Genomic DNA, 16575 nt, shown 5'->3' with positions numbered 1-16575 from the left:
ATTCGTCATCCGGGAATCCATCCGCTAGCAGGCCCGCCACAACTAAAAAGCAGACAGGCAGCAGTAGTCAACTAACAAGTCGGAAGCGTAGTCGGGACAAGCAGATGACCACTGGGGAAACCTCCTCCACTGCAGGTCCTAGTATCGGCAGCGATCGTCCGTCCTCAAGCCTATCGGTACTAGACTCTACATCGTGCCTGTGTGGCAGTTTTTTTAAACAGTGCCCAGAGGATACCTATCTGGTCATCTGTCGCCTGTGCGACAGGCGCATTAAAAGAGGCTAGAGTTACCATCCTGGCACCAGCGCCATGGCTGCTCATATGAAGCGCCACCACCTTTCCCCCTGGGAGGAACGGGGTGATAGTGGGTCACAGCAGGCCCAGGCAGAGCCGCGGTCAACAGCAGCAGGAAGCAGCAGTAGTCAGGGGGGCCTTTCACAGAGTCAGACCTCCTCTGTGGAAGGGAGTGTGGCTTCACTCTCTTCTTCGGCTGGTGGCCCCTGTGTTGCTAGCAGTAGGCAGCCTGGCATCATGGAGTCTCTATACCGGAGGCAGACATATGTACCCAGCAATCCCGCAGCAGTCAAGCTGAACGCTCACCTGGCCAGCTTGCTGGTGCTCCAGGCTCTGCCGTTTAAAGTTGTTGAGTCGGCACCTTTCCGTGAACTGATGTCGTGTGTGGAGCCACGATAGAAGGTGCCGAGTCGACACTACTTTTCCAACACAGCTATCCCAGCCATGTATAGCTATGTTCGCGAAAAGGTTGCTGACTCGCTGAGCCATTCAGTGAGCAGTCATGTACATTTAACCACAAACATCTGGAGCTGTAATTACGGGCAAGGGCAGTATATGTCAATTACTGCTCAGTGGGTAAATGAGCCATTCAAGTCGCTCTCACCACATCCTCCTCGACCTGCAGCAGAGGAATGGTCTTCCCAACTATCATCTCATTTGCGATGTAGCCACGCGGTGGAACTCCACCCTCCACATGCTGGACCGGCTCTATGAGCAGAGGAAGGCCTTGACTGATTTCCTCTTGATGCAGGCGGACATGGCAACTCCCCTGTGTAACCTGGAGCTCAGCCAGTGGCAGCTCATGCGTGACACCTGCCGCTTGCTACGACCCTTTGAGGAGGCCACCTTTCTGGTCAGTGAGCAAAACACAGGACTGAGCGCCATCATACCCATGCTTCATGTACTGGAGCTGATGCTGATGCGACTCAGTAGCGGGGGGAAGAGGTCTTGCCACTGTCGCAGCCTGGGTCGCTGTAGGAAGGCTTGGTGGAAGAGGAGGGAGAGGAAGTTGAGGAGGAGAAGGAGGACCTGAACGCACAGGAACTGGCCAGACAGGAGAGGAGAGATTGTCCTGTGATAGTGTGGAACGTCTGACTTTCATCAAAATGAACGCCACATGGATAGATAAGGACTTTGTGACACCTGCTCCTGATACCACAGAGTAGGATTTGGTCCTGTTGTCACCAATATCCTGTTGTCACCATTACTGCTGCCCTGCTACCTCTCGCCTGTCCATGGACCTTATTATTCTGCTTCTGCTGCTCATGTCACCCCATTACAACTGCTACTCCTGCCCTGGCCTCCATCTTGGCTACTGCTGGGCCTTCACTGGCCTCATAGTTGGCTACTGCTGGGCCTTAAATGGCATCCATGTTGACTACTGCTGTACCTGCCCTTGCCTCCATGTTGGCAACTTCTGGGCCTTAACAGGCATCTAGGTTGACTACTGGTGTGCCTGCCCTTGCCTCCATGTTGGCTACTGCATGGCCTTAGCTGGCATCTAGGTTGACTACTGGTGTGCCTGCCCTTGCCTCCTTGTTGGCTACTGCTGGGCCTTAACTGGCATCCAGGTTGACTACTGCTGTGCCTGCCCTTGCCTCCACATTGGCTACTGCTGGGCCTTAACTGGCATCTAGGTTGACTACTGGTGTGCCTGCCCTTGCCTCCTTGTTGGCTACTGCTGGGCCTTAACTGGCATCCAGGTTGACTACTGCTGTGCCTGCCCTTGCCTCCACATTGGCTACTGCTGGGCCTTAACTGGCATCTAGGTTGACTACTGGTGTGCCTGCCCTTGCCTCCTTGTTGGCTACTGCTGGGCCTTAACTGGCATCCAGGTTGACTACTGCTGTGCCTGCCCTTGCCTCCACATTGGCTACTGCTGGGCCTTAACTGGCATCTAGGTTGACTACTGGTGTGCCTGCCCTTGCCTCCTTGTTGGCTACTGCTGGGCCTTGATTGGCATCAAGGTTGACTACTGCTGTGCATGCCCTTGCCTCCATCTTGGCTACTGCTGGGCCTTCACTGGCCTCATAGTTGGCTACTGTTGGGCCTTAACTGGCATCCATGTTGACTACTGCTGTGCCTGCCCTTGCCTCCCCAGATAGGGCTGGTAACTTACGCCCAATCTCACTTTTAAATGGAGATATAAAAATATTTGCAAAACTAATAGCCCATAGATTAACTGGAATAATACCTAGCCTAATCAGAGGAGACCAAGAGGGGTTCGTTAAGGATAGGAAAACCACAGATGGAACCCGTAGACTGATTGACCTGATGGCAATGGGGGAGTTGCGGCGAACGCCTTCTCTGCTCCTAACTTTGGAGGCAGAGAAGGCGTTCGACCGAGTCCATTGGGAATACCTTTTTGCATCCCTGACTAGATTTGGACTGAAGGGCCCAATATTAAAAGCTATTATGGCTTTGTATACAGATCCATTGGCGCAGGTATACTCAGCAGGTACCCTTTCAAGAACCTTTAAGATAACAAACGGGACACGGCAGGGTTGCCCTCTCTCCCCGATTATTTTTATTTTAGCAATTGAGCCATTAGCTCAAAAAATCAGGGAAGATGAAACCATAAAGGGGATATCAACAATACAACAAGATCATCGTATAGGATTGTTCGCAGATGACATCATACTAACCATATCAGAACCTGGTTGATGAAAATATTAACCGAATTCGGCAATATTAGTTATTATAAAGTAAACTCGACTAAATCATTAATTCTTAATATGGGAATACCGCACTCCATTGTTACGAAACTTAAAAATAAGTTTCCGTTTTAATGGACAGATAAATCTATACCATACTTGGGGGTGCACCTTATATATCCTATTAATAAATTAGTACCAACTAACTTTGATCACATACTAAATATATTAAATAAAGATATTATTAAGTACTCTAAGCTGCCAATAACATGGATAGGGCGAATTTTAATTATAAAAATTTTAAACGTGCCGAAAATCCTACATTATTTTAGGAATCTGCCAATTCACATACCCCAATTCTGGTTAAAACGTATTAAAAAAATAATAATGAAATATGCATGGTCAGGCCAAAAAGCGAGATTAGAGAAAGAAATTATATGTACACCTGTAAAATATGGAGGACTGGGGTGCCCTGATATCTCCCTTTATTATTATGCCTCAGTGTTAGAGCAGCTAAAATGGTGGTGGGTAAAAGATAATGTGAGATTATGGGTAGAATTAGAACAAAAATTAGCACAATGCTATGACCTAAGAGCATGGGTGTGGCACACAAGATTATCTCAGAGATCCTCTTCTCATTTATCACCTACATTAGAAGCTGGATGTAGGAATTTTAACAGTAACATTGTCAAAACAGTGTTAGTACCTACACGACCAAAAAGGATTCCACTTAGAACCATGGAATTACTGATATTAGATTTTGACTATAGTACTTGGATGGAAAAGGGAATAAAGAATCTGGGTGATATCTGTGAAGGCAATAGCCTTAGTCTTAAACCATTCTCAGAAATAGCTGATGGATATGGTATCTCCAATAAAGATTTCTATAAGTACCTTCAACTGAGGCACTGCCTTCACATGATAAAATCAAATAATTCATTATCTGATCTTAAAACAACAAAATATGAAGAGTTCCTATACAACTTAAAGGAAAGTCAAAAGGGCCTCGCCCTAACATACAGAATTTTATCATCTCAAAGAAAATCATTTACATTTACAAAGAAATGGGAAGAGGTTCTAGGTCATATATTTACACAGGATCAATGGGACACAGTATATACACTCACCGGCCATTTTATTAGGTACACCATGCTAGTAACGGGTTGGACCCCCTTTTGCCTTCAGAACTGCCTCAATTCTTCGTGGCATAGATTCAACAAGGTGCTGGAAGCTTCCTCAGAGATTTTGGTCCATATTGACATAATGGCATCACACAGTTGCCGCAGATTTGTCGGCTGCACATCCATGATGCGAATCTCCCGTTCCTCCACATCCCAAAGATGCTCTATTGGATTGAGATCTGGTGACTGTGGAGGCCATTTGAGTACAGTGAACTCATTCTCATGTTCAAGAAACCAGTCTGAGATGATTCTAGCTTTATGACATGGCGCATTATCCTGCTGAAAGTAGCCATCAGATGTTGGGTACATTGTGGTCATAAAGGGATGGACATGGTAAGCAACAATACTCAGGTAGGCTGTGGCATTGCAACGATGCTCAATTGGAACCAAGGGGCCCAAAGAGTGCCAAGAAAATATTCCCCACACCATGACACCACCACCACCAGCCTGAACCGTTGATACAAGGCAGGATGGATCCATGCTTTCATGTTGTTGACGCCAAATTCTGACCCTACCATCCGAATGTCGCAGCACAAATCGAGACTCATCAGACCAGGCAACGTTTTTCCAATCTTCTACTGTCCCTGTTCTTAGCTGAAAGGAGTGGCACCCGGTGTGGTCTTCTGCTGCTGTAGCCCATCTGCCTCAAAGTTCGACGTACTGTGCATTCAGAGATGCTCTTCTGCCTACCTTGGTTGTAACGGTTGGCTATTTGAGTCACTGTTGCCTTTCTATCAGCTCGAACCAGGCTGCCCATTCTCCTCTGACCTCTGGCATCAACTAGGCATTTCCGCCCACAGAACTGCCGCTCACTGGATGTTTTTTCTTTTTCGGACCATTCTCTGTAAACCGTAGAGATGGTTGTGCGTGAAAATCCCAGTAGATCAGCAGTTTCTGAAATACTCAGACCAGCCCTTCTGGCACCAACAACCATGCCACGTTCAAAGGCACTCAAATCACCTTTCTTCCCCATACTGATGCTCGGTTTGAACTGCAGGAGATTGTCTTGACCATGTCTACATGCCTAAATGCACTGAGTTGCCGCCATGTGATTGGCTGATTAGAAATTAAGTGGTAACGTGCAGTTGGACAGGTGTACCTAATAAAGTGGCCGGTGAGTGTAGTATTCCATCTAGAGTCTCTCATTGTATTGGACACCTAGAAGCATCCCGCAAATTACTATACCATTGGTATAGGACACCATATAAACTAGCAAAATTTTTTCCAAATACGTCCCCTGTATGTTGGAGGTTCCATGAGAGTAATGGCACTCTGCTTCATATATGGTGGGAATGCCATTTAATTAAGATATTCTGGTCCCAAATAGAAGACCTCATACGAAGTATACTTGGCTACTCTCCAAATTGGGGTCCAGGTCTGGCATTGATTTCAATGGATACAGAGAACATTCCACCCCAAGACATGGTAATATTGCTGCATGTATTAATGGCAGCAAGAAGTGCCATATCTAGAAGATGGAAATCTAGTGAAATTCCATCTACACAAGAGGTTATAGCTAAGGTACAACACAATTATAAGATGGAAACAGCAATAGCTGTATGAACGAATGGGATTATAAGATCCCATAAACATTTGCAAAAACAGTGCATGTACTATTTGCAGCTTTACCCCAATAGAAGTTAGGATAAGAGACATAAAAATTAAGGTAAAATATACTGAGAATTAGTGATATATAAAGTAACAGGCTAACATAGAGAATCAGATATCGGGGGGGGGGACTTAGAGTATTGCTTATAATTGTTTATGCATTTGCTTCGTATCATGAATATAAGGTATATACCTTATTGATGTAATATTTTGTAAAGTTTGAAAAATAATAAAAAATTTAAATCATAAAAAAATTATGTGACCTCCTGAATAAAAGAATAGTGATCTAAGATTTGTGTCACTTGCTGTTTGGAGCTAGAGATGGACAGACTGTAAAGCAGGGAGAGGAAGGTTTTAGGGGAAGTTAGGTAGGAAGGGACACCCAAAAGCCCTTATTAGGGCTAAAACAATAGAAAAACAGAGATTTACACGCTGTTGTGACACTGGCAGTGTGTATACTCACTGATAGTGTATGCAGCTGTATACAGTGTGTGTGGGATATTAGCTGTTATCTTGCTACTACAGATTTGCGCAGTCTTCTTTCAAGTGAAGGCATTTTTAGGTGAAGTTTGATAGGAAGGGACCCCCAAAAGCCCTTGTTAGGGCTAAAACTATAAAAAAAAAAACTGAGATTTACAAGCTGTTGTGACATAGGCAGTGTTTATACACAGTGTGTATACCCACTGATAGTGTATACAGCTGTATACAGTGTGTGTGGGATAATCTAGCCGTTTTCTTGCTACTACAGATTTGCGCAGTGTGCCTCCAGGGAAGGCATCGACCAGCCCTTTATTTCTATTGTTGTAAAAACAATTATATATCCGGTATATGGCTGTTTACAGTGTGGGTGGGATAATCTAGCTGTAATCTTGCTACCAAAGATTTGCGCAGTATGCGTCCAGGGAAGGCGTTGACCAGCCCTTTATTTCTATTGTTGTAAAAACAATTCTAAATATGGTATATGGCTGTATACAGTGTGCGTGGAATAATTTAGCTGTTATCTTGCTACTACAGATTTGTGCAGTGTGCATCCAGGGAAGGTGTTCACCAGCCCTTTATTTCTATTGTAAAAACAATTCTATATCCGGTATACGGCTGTATACAGTGTGTGGGATAATATAGCTGTAATCTCGCTACCACACATTTGCGCAGTATGCGTCCAGGGAAGGCGTGGACCAGCCCTTTATTTCTATTGTTGTAAAAACAATTATAAATCAGGTATATGGCTGTATACAGTGTGGGTGGGATAATCTAGCTGTAATCTTGCTACCACAAATTTGCGCAGTATGCGTCCAGGGAAGGCATTGACCAGCCCTTTATTTCTATTGTTGTAAAAACAATTCTAACTCTGGTATACGGCTGTATACAGTGTGTGTGGAATAATATAGCTGTTATCTTGCTACTACAGATTTGTGTGCGTCCAGGGAAGGCGTTGACCAGCCCTTTATTTCTATTGTAAAAACAATTCTATATCTGGTATATGGCTGTATACAGTGTGTGGGATAATCTAGCTGTTATCTTGCCTCTACTGATTTGTGCAGTGTGCGTCCAGCGAGGCATTGACCAGCCCTTTATTTCTATTGTTATAATAATAATTCTATACCCGGTATACGGCTGTATACAGTGTGTGTGGGATAATCTAGCTGTTATCTTGCTACTACAGATTTGCACAGTGTGTGTCCAGGCAAGGCGTTGATCAGCCCTTTATTTCTATTGTAAAAATAATTCTATATCCGGTATACGGCTGTATACTGTAAGTGTGGGATAATACCTCTTATCTTGCTACTACAGATTTGCGCAGTGTGCGTCAAGTGAAAGCGTTGACAAGCCCTTTATTTTTATTGTTGTAAAAACAATTCTATATCTGGTATAAGGCTGTATCGAGTGTGTGTGAAATAAATTCTAAACTATCTGGTACAGCTAAATTGTATTGAAAAAAGTTAAACGGCTACTACAATGCGTAGGGCAAAGCGAAGAGGACAGGGACGTGGAAATGCTGCTGGGGTTTCAAGCCACGGTCAAGTGATTGGGGATAAAGTGCGTGCTTCAGAGGGAAGTCCAGTATCGCACACATCCACCATCCCTGGCTTTATAGGACAGTTGTGCAGGGTACACAACGGTTGAGGCCCGATCAGCATGACCAAGTGTTACGATTGATGGCGGAGAGTGCTTCCAGTCATTTATCTACTCACTCCAGTCTCGAGGCTAGCCAAGAGTCTGACACTCATGTCTCCAAACACTAGCTGGGCAATATACTGTATAACTCTGCAAACAATTGTATTTTACAAGTGTACTGAATAAACAAAAAACAAACATATGCTAATATTACACACCATTACACACAAACATACGCTAATACGTACGCAAGTACCGCTAGACCAAAAGGTACACTTCTACTTTACGTTCATGTACGCGGGCATACTTCCCCTGCTGTCCCATATGCATTCCAGAGGTGTTGGCATCATTTCCTGAGTTTTCATTGTGTACTTGGTGACTTCCTAGTGGTCGAATCTTGATTTCCAGGTCCCAAGGATTTTTCTCCCATAGACTATAATGGGATTCGATAGTTGGTCAAATAGTCGAATATCGGGAGCTATTCGAATCGAATCCAATCGAATCAAATATTTCACTATTCGCTCATCTCTAGTAAACAGTTGGTTTGGGGGGTCTCAGAATGCAAAAATTCATACACATACTGTAAAAACAACACTACTTGCAACAGCCCAAAGAGTGCATGGATGTTGCTGAGAGAAGAATGCCTGTGGCTTTCCTGGGACCTTTGGTCGTATGTAAGCCACGATTGCGGTCACATTAATAAATATATAACATATCATAAACCAGATACTGAAGTATGAACAATGGAATGGTATTTACATGGTAAAATGATTCTTTCTTTTTCTTCACAATATGGGGGGCACAGTTTCTTTAGGATACAATAAAGAGGTAGGGCTGTATCAGGGGTTATCATTGCTGGGGTTAGATATAATACTGGGGTCCTTGAACCTTCTACACTTTGCTCTAGTCTGTACTATAACACTAGTGTTAAGTCTTTTCTTTATCCTAGGTGTACTGTGTAACTGTTTGGCACCCAGTAAATCCATAAAAAGGCCAAAGTGGCAGCAATCAGCTGATTGTCTGTTTAGAACCTGCTTTAGGCTATGTTCACACTACGTAAAACTACGGCCGTAGTTCTCGCTGCAGAACTACGGCCATAGTTTTGAGGGGTGGAACATAGCCTTATTTTCAATGGGATCCCAGCCGGAGCGTACACACATCGTATACGCTCCGGCCGGGATCCCATGCGGCGCCGGAAAAAACTGACATGTCAGTTTTCTGCGGCCGGAGTTCAGTGAATTCCAGCCGCAGAAAGACCTGTCAGTTCACACAGTGAAGCAAGCGGCTCTGGCCACTTGCTTCACTGTGGGCTATGGGAAGCTCTGATGCGCCCACATCAGAGCTCCCCTGCCGGAAAGACCACCCAGCTGGAACGGCCAGGTGTTCACGTAATGTGAACATAGCCTTAAAATGTAAACAAGGGTTTGTACAACCAATAAAGATAAAGGGAAACTGACAGCACAGATATATTTATACAGTGGTGCCTTGGATTAAGAGCATAATTCGTTCTGGGACTATGCGTGTAATCCAAATCACTCTTTAACCCCTTAACGACATCGGGCGTATATTTACGCCCTGATGCCGGCAAGGACGTTCAGAGCGGGGCCGCGCGGCGACCCCGCTCTGAACCGCGGCGGTCCCGGGTGCCGCTTCTAGCCCGGGACCGTAGGTATTAGCGGGCACGGTACGAACGCCGTGCCCGCTAATACAGTAATCAGATGCAGCTGTCAAACATGACAGCTGCATACGATAACCGGACGCAGCACTTCCCTGGTGTCTAGTGGCGGAGATCGCTCCCCCGGGATGTTATCTGGGAGGAGCGATCTCCGTTTCTGAAGCCGGCCGGGGACCGCTCCAAGATGGCGCTGTCCCTGGCTCGGCACTCGTTTACTTCCGGCTGCAGCAGCCGAAAGCAAACGAGTGCCTATCTCATGGATCTCTGCAGCATATCTATGCTGCAGAGATCTCTATGAGAGATTAGTGCACTTATACTAGAAGTCCCCCAGGGGGGCTTCTAGTATAAGTGTAAAAGTAAAAAAAAAAGTGTTGTTAATAGTAAAAATCCCCCTCCCCTAATAAAAGTCTGAATCACCCCCCTTTTCCCAGGTTATAAATAAAAGTAAATAAATAAATATCGCCGCGTGCGTAATCGCCCGAACTATTAATTTATCACATTCCTGATCTCGCACAGTAAATGGCGTCAGCGCAAAAAAATCCCAAAGTGCAAAATTGCGCATTTTTGGTCGCATCAAATCCAGAAAAATTGTAATAAAAAGCGATCAAAAAGTCATATATGCGCAATCAAGATACCGATACAAAGAACACATCATGGCGCAAAAAATGACACCTCACACAGCCCCATAGACCAAAGGATAAAAGCGCTATAAGCCTGGGAATGGAGCGGTTTTAAATGACGTATATTTGTTGACAATGGTTTACATTTTTTACAGGCCATCAGATACAATATAAGTTATACATGTTACATATCGTTTTAATCGTAATGACTTGAGGAACATATATAACAAGTCAGTTTTACCCCAGGGCGAATGGCGTAAAAACACATTTCCCCCAAATAAACAAAATGCTTTTTTTTTTTCAATTTCACCACACTTTGAATTTTTTTCTGGTTTCGCAGTGTACTTTATGCAAAAATTCAGCCTGTCATTGCAAAGTACACTTAGTGACGCAAAAAATAAGGGCTAATGTGGGTTTCTAGGTGGAAAAATGCAAGTGCTATGGCCTTTTAAGCACAAGGAGGAAAAAACTAAAACGCAAAAATCGAAATTGCCTCTGTCCTTAAGGGGTTAAACCAAAGTAAAATATCCCATAAGTAACAGCTGAATATGTCCTATCATGTTATTGTACACTATAGCAATCAGCATGTGGAGCATAATGTAAAGTAAGTGCGTAACCTGAAAAACAGCAGCAGTTTGTAGATAAAGGATGGAACTGCAGATCCCCATAATGCAGTTATGTAGTACAACAGGCTAGAACAGAGAAGCAGAGCTGCTGCCAGAGGTCTGCATTGTCACATCACAGCAATGGGGAAGAGGTGTGTGTTCAGCAATCAGGAAGTGAGAATCACAGGGGCTGTACAGGAGGACAGAGACAGAAACCTTTCTATACAGCATTGTGTATAGCTGAGTGTTAGTGCAGGCACATTATAGCAGCACTGTGTATAGCTGAGCAAGAGTGCAGGCACATAATAGCATGAATGGAGAGGATGGGAAACACAAGAGCTGACCGAGACTGTAGGGATCTTGAAAGAAGGAGCAGGGCAGGTGCAAGCCCCAGCCTGAAGTGGATCTGCTATGGAAGGTAAGTGAGACTTCTTGGGTCAGAGTACAGTGCTGTAGACCAAGCTTTGCAGACCATACCCCTCCACCACTCCCCCTCCCACCCAGTACAGGGAGCTCTTAAACCAAAGAAATGCTCTTAAACCAAGTCACAATTTTGAAAAACAGTGAGCTTTTCTTGCAACACGCTCTCAATCCAAGTTACTCTTAAACCAAGGTACCACTGTATCTGTGTTGTCAGTTTTAAGATAACAAGCAGTCTATACTTACCATGCTGCTCGTAATCCGGCATCTGGCTTTCCAGGCCTTAGGCTGTATCCTCAGGCTGCCGCCTCTGGAATGATTGACAGCTGGTGGAGGCGGGCCTGAAGATACAGCCGGTGGCCGAAAGATTTGAGAAGCCAGATGACAGATGGCAAGCAGCGCGGTAAGTATATACTGCTTGTTTTCTGGTAACTAAGTTTTTTGGGCTGCATGAACAATACAAGGATCATTTGTTCAGCCAAATATGGAAGGAGGGACATCTCCTCTCTCTTCCTAATTTTACTGTACACTCTCCTAAACTTCCTCCTTCTGCAGAGAGGGAGCCAGGGCTCAGAGAAAGCTTTTCCTGAATGTAGGCTATTCCCTATGTAAATGTATGGGAATGCACGTAGTCCACTGGATTACAGTATAGAACACGTGTGTGTGTGTGTGTGTGTGTGTGTGTGTGTGTGTGTGTGTGTGTGTGTGTGTGTGTGTGTTAAAAAATGGTATATAGTTTATGTTCATAAAAATCGGGTACCAGACATTAAACGTCTCTGTGGTGGACAAATATCACCTACAATATCAGAAATTAAATTCATCTCAAATATTCATAATACAATTAATTAAATGTCATTGTGTCAATATCTGACCATTTCCTAGTGTAAAGCAATAGTTTGCCAGATGTTAAATAAATTAAGAATTTAATATTTCCTTTGTGTTTTAGCATTTGCTCAACTTATAAGATGCTGGCTTTTTCATCTCACAGTGCATAATTGAACATACAACCCATCAAGCTTGTTGAACTAAAAACGAAAACCCTTTTCTTGATAGAACATATTTTAGGTTATATAAAGGTTTTGAATTATTGTCTTCATGGCATACTGATTTTACAACAGGCAAATAAAGTTAAACATGTTACAATGTATGTTTAAACTATTATAATAATAAATATTGTATAAAAAGATAATGTTTATAATATATGCTTTTCAACCCCTTAAACCCATCATGATCTACTGGTTATAGTTGGGTCTGCAATTACAGACAAATCTAAGTTCACACAATGTATTTTTTGTATAAATAACAGCCGTTGTTACAGTTTGTAACATCAGCCACTATTTATTGAAATTGTTAAATGCCATTGTGTTCTATCGAATCCCGTTCATAGTGTATACACACTATACACTCTGGCCAGGATTCCATGTGGCCACACTGAAAACTGACATGGCCGCTGTTCATTGGATGGTGGCCGCATGAAATTGACTGTACAAACAATGTAAAGCGCAGCTCCCGCAATACTTTACATTGTCTTCTATGGTTAATTGGAGTGTGGACACACCCAAATGTGCCTGCATTCCAATTAAAAAGAAGTGATGTTAACTCGGCCGGGACTGCAGTACCGACTGGGTTGAACAACTCAGACAGCGGCTGTTCTGTGACATGGCAGTCTTGCCTAAAGGGGTATTGACATGTCAATTTTGTGTGGCCGCTGTTCATTGGATGGTGGCCGTATGAAATTGACTGTACAAACAATGTAAAGCACACTCAGACAGCGGCTGTTCTGGGACATGGCCGTCTTGCCTAAAGGGGTATTGACATGTCAATTCTTTCAGCAAAGAGCCGCGGACAGTTGAGGCGCCCTATATCTAACATTGAAACACAGAGGCAGGTGGAATTCCAAGCAAAATCTGCAGCGGGGATGCCGCTCGGAATTTCCGCCTCTTTTACTCAGTGTGAACGTACCCTGAAAGACACGGCCGGTAAGGATTTACTCTCATCAAATGGATGGTACTAGCGTTTTGGTGGGGTAGGTTGGTGGATACAGAGTCACTTTAAAAGCATGATAGAGAAAATGCAAATAAACAACTGTTCTAAAACAACTGCTGAACAAACTTTACATAGTACAAAGTACATGCATCCCAAAAATCAAAACCTCAATAGAAATTCTGTCACTTAGTAACAAAAACACAATGTGATGGAGCTTCAGAAACTGAGAATCAATTTAGAGGCTGCTATATAGAATAATCTTGTATGCAAATCCAAATCTATAAAGAATATGGGCTAAAGAAATCAAAGAATGTTTACATTTGAAAAAATGAAATATACTGCATCCTAAGGCTATGTTCACACAACGTAAAACTACGGCCATAGTTCTCGCCGCAGAACTACGGCCGTAGTTTTGTGGTGTGGAACAATGCCTTATTTGCAATGGGATCCCGGCCGTAGCGTACACACATCGTATGCGATCCAGCCGGGATCCCATACGCCGCCGAAAAAAACTGACATGTCAGTTTTCTGCGGCCGGAATTCACAGAATTTCGGATGCAGAAAAACCTGTCAGTTCACACAGTGAAGTGAGCGGCTCCGGCCGCTTGCTTCACTGTGTGCTATGGTAAGCTCTGATGCGGGCGCACGCTGATGCGCCCGCATCAGAGCTCTGCAGCTGGAAAGATCACCCGGCCCGTACTTAAGTACCGACCAAGATGATCCGGCCAGAGACTGGCCGTTCCGTGACCCGGCCGGTCTCATACGTTGTGTGAACATAGCCTAAATGTAATATAATGTAATATAATGCAGCCTAAAGGTCTAGGCCCCACCCCCTCTAGGTCAGCCCATACCAATGGGCGTTGAGGGGGGGGAGCCTATGTGTCAATGATGTCACGGAAGGGTGGGGCCAATGGAGGTTCTGTGGGCGGAGCTAAGTGGCGCTGTGCGCACTTAGCACAATCTGCAGTTGATAAAAGATCACTTTTTACTTAAACAAGCACTATGACGTATGATATAAAATAAGGTATGAAAACTGCTAAATTTACCCTTTACACCTGTGTAGGGAAGTCAGAATGCAAAAAGGGGGTGACAGTGTCACTTTAAGCTTTGTTCACGCTCTCATTTTATAACAGTGGCCATTATTTGTCATTAAATGTTGACTGTCAAATCATTTTAACAGAGTGTGCGTATAGCCTTACTCCTATTGATCCTTTTATTTGTCAGACTTTTCCCCTCATTTTGACAGTGTGTGAACATAGTCTTACTGCATTATCATCTGATTGTGTCTTTGCATCCATGGAAACCCAACCTTCCAAATTAGCAGAAGATCTCACCGCTGATTTGGAAGGGCCGATCATCACAGATCCACTTGAGGGATGTGTAAATTATTCAGCATGCTCAGCAGCTTTTCAACAAGCTTTTTGTTAACGTGCACGCAGTACTCACTCGAGTATCGACTATTTTTTAGTACCCCAATACTGGAGCAAATACTAAACTCAATAGAATGTGCTTGCTCATCTCTAATGATTGCATAGTTCAGTTATATTGTTTCATGCGGTCATTTTTGTTTTATATTGTATTCAGAATTGTCTGTTTTTCATCCGTTTATACTGTTAAAGGATTAACTATATTTTTGCTAATATTGGAGAAAGCAAAAACTAAGTTTTTGTAATATTGGAGAAATAAAGATGGCAAAAATGAAAGTGGACCTCCAGCCATCCTATAAAAAAGGAACAAAGAGCATATAGGTGAACTCACCAATTATCTATCGATTATTTGACATATTTTTTGCTAATCTAAGCTGTTTTTGCCCCAGATTGAAACTTTTACAAATGATCCTAGTTTAACATCATGGCACCTGGCTGGGAAACTACATCTCCCAGCATGCGTTCCACCTCAGAGCCAACTGCCATCGAAATCATTCTGCTTCTGTTTTACACTGTATAAAAAGTATCTATTCATCTACATACATACATAGATTAGAAAGAGAGAGAGAAGGCGGGAGGGAAATGAAATAACTGTGTCTTCTTTTACCTATACTGCTCAGGAGGATGTCACTGTTCTGTTGTTTCCCTGTCCCTTGGCCAAGTGATCACCGATTTTTGTTATTTCAGTGATGGGCAGGGTTACAGATGAGGTGCTACAGCTTGCCTGGAAACAGAAGAGACAGATCATGTGACCTGGGTCTCAGAAGGAAGGGGGAGGAGTGGAGACAGAGTGGAGCAGGACGTGAGGATTTTCTGCAGCTTTAGGCTATGGTTACATGTAGTATGAGACCGGACGTTCCGTGACCCGGCCGGGTCTTGGACTGGCAGGGCTCAGAAAAGATTCCCGGCTGGTACTGCAGTACCGGCCGAATGATCTTTAGTGCCCCTGAGTTCTGATGCTTGCGCATCTGTGCACGCCCGCATCAGAACTCCCCACTGCACACAATGGAGCGTGCAGCCAGAGCTGCTCGCTCTATTGTGTGAACCGACAGGATTTTCTACGGTCGCTCTTCACTGAATAGCCGCCGCAGAAAACTGACATGTCAGTTTTCTATGCCGCCACTAGGGATCCCAGCCGGAGTGTATACTATGTGTATACACTCCGGCCGGGATTCCCTCAACGTGCAGCACTACGTAAGTACCACAGAAATCACGGCCGTTGTAACAATGGCCGTGATTTATGCAGAACTTACGTAGTGTGAACATAGCCTTAGGGTGTAAGTCAGGATGTGTTGCAAACAAAGCTATTACAAACAAGCTTAGATTATAGGTGGGGAATGAACTGATTTTAGTATCCCTTTAATTAACAGCTCCATTAAGTGAAAATAGCCTAAAAGCTATGTTTCAGTGCTTTAGAATTTATTATACCTTATTGTCATGAAGGGACTTGTTAGTGGGCCACATTTGGTGTCAAGATCTTGCTTACAGATTCCATTTAAAGGAGAGGGTCCTTTGTTTTCACATGACTCTATGTATATAAATGTGTGTGTCTATACTCAGATAATTCAAGCAAACAATTAAAAACCAGTATGGTAATTTTACTAATGTTTTAAGGACCTTATAATGGCCAGTCAGGTCAGATAACACGGGCACATTAGCCTCTACTTTGTCTGAAATTTTCCTTAATTTCAAACTATTTGAAGTAATAATGTAATAGCTTCTCAGAGGAACTCATGCATAAATCATATTAACTGGATTATCATTTTTTACACACAAGCTATAATTTATGAGAACATCAAAGGTCATCCTATTTCTGAGTTTTACACAGACACAGCAGTCTGTCTTAACTGAGAACTTTCTTTCTTACTAAGCTTCACACAACGTAAAAAAAAAAAAAATCTAAAAATATCTCTATATTTCAGTGAATCACTTGAATAAAGTATCAAAATTACCCTCTATGCTTTTCATGTAATAATCTTTTGATATTCAAA

The sequence above is a fragment of the Dendropsophus ebraccatus genome, chromosome 3 (genome assembly GCF_027789765.1).
Source record: "Dendropsophus ebraccatus isolate aDenEbr1 chromosome 3, aDenEbr1.pat, whole genome shotgun sequence".
In the NCBI taxonomy this organism is placed as follows: Eukaryota; Metazoa; Chordata; class Amphibia; order Anura; family Hylidae; genus Dendropsophus; species Dendropsophus ebraccatus.
This window is presented reverse-complemented; position numbering follows the sequence as displayed.